We start from the raw sequence: 1,700 nt of genomic DNA, 5'->3' as shown, positions 1-1,700 counted from the left end.
TAACTTACCAGGCTCTGGAAAAGAATGCATCATGATAACACCTTGATTTTAGCTCTATGAGACCTACTGCCGACTACTGACATTCCCCAGAACTGTGGGATGATGAATTTATGTTTCATTAATGACTACTGAAATTTGTTACAGCAGTGATCAGAAAGAAAACCCAGATGGTATGAGAGGACTTTCCTGCAGCCCTATTAACTGACTCAGCAGTTCCTACTCTGCCTGGGACAGAAGCTAAAGCTGCAGGTTTCCAGAGCTAAAGATTGACAATCTACAGCCTCTACCATTAATGTTGTAGAGGTAAATGATTCTGAATTCTTTTGTTCATATGTAAAGCAGGATGTAAATGAGGAACTTTTTAAATAAGGAAATGCAATGCTTTTTAAAAATCACTTACCTTTGTCACATTAGAAACACTCAGTTCAGGCTTTTGAGAAGAGACCTCTCCCCAAACAGAAAGCAAATATTTACCCTCCCTTCCAAAGAGTATTAGATGAGATTTCCTGCATTTTGAAAATTAAGATCTTGTTCTCAAGAAAAAGATGTTTGATTATTAACATTTGGACTCCAGTTTGAAGCTTGTCATGGTCTGTTAAAAAGGGGGGAGGGGGACTTAGCCTTTGAATAAAGACGGAGGTACTCTGAAACCCAGAGAGGATTTGGAACATGGGAGAGGAGAAAGACATTTACTGTATGGATTAAAGGATGGCCTAGGTACATTGGCGCTGAAGGCCAGCATGCTGTCTTTACAGTGCCACACTCAGGACACGTCCTCACAAGTCCTGTTCTGCCTCCATGCCATACAACCGGCTTGTGGAAGCGAGCAATGCCTAGACCTAAATAGATTTTTTTTATTATGATAAAATGCACATAAAATAAAATTCATCATTTTAATCATTTTAAAAATGTACAGTTCAGCAGGGCATGGTGGCACACACCTTTAATACCAGCACTTGGGAGGCAGAGGCAGGCGTATCTCTGTGAGTTCAAGGCCAGCCTGGTCTACATAGTGATTTCCAGGACAGATGGGGCTACAGGGAGACCCTGCCTCAAAAAGAATTAAAAATGTACAGTTCAATGGTATATAGTGCATTCCCAACAGTGTGCAATTATTGACAAACCCATTTCCAAAGTATTTTCATCATCATAAAGGAAAATTCCATACCCATTAAGTAGTCCCTCCACATTCTCACCTCCCCGTGGGCCTTAGCAACAATTTTTAGCTTGCTGGTATCTGTTTTAGGCTTCCATGGTTTGCTTGTTATGACCACTTCGTATAAGTGAACCTCTTGTGTCTGGTTTCTTCTTTTAACATAAGGGTCTCAGGATTTATCTGTGTCATAGAATGTATCAGAGCCTCTTTTCTTTTCCCCCCAAATATTCTATTCAATATATATATATATACCAAATTTTGCTTATTTTTCCATTGGTGACACATTTGGGTTGTTTCCATCTTTTAGCTGCTGTGGATAGTGTTACTACGAACATTTATATGCTAATTTTTGCTTGAACACCTGTAACCCATTCTTTTGAGTATATACCTAGGAGTGAAATTGATATTTATTAAGGGTGAAGCAGTCCACTGCAGTGATTATACCACTCTAAATTACAACAATAGTTTGCTCTGTTACTAACCACCTACGTCATGTAGACATCTCCCTACATTGCCTCCAAACAACCTTTGTTGGCAGAGATAC

The sequence above is a fragment of the Nannospalax galili genome, unplaced genomic scaffold (assembly GCF_000622305.1).
Source record: "Nannospalax galili isolate Female #2095 unplaced genomic scaffold, S.galili_v1.0 scaffold3, whole genome shotgun sequence".
In the NCBI taxonomy this organism is placed as follows: Eukaryota; Metazoa; Chordata; class Mammalia; order Rodentia; family Spalacidae; genus Nannospalax; species Nannospalax galili.
The sequence above is the reverse complement of the archived record's forward strand: the minus strand, read 5'-3'. Positions refer to the sequence as shown.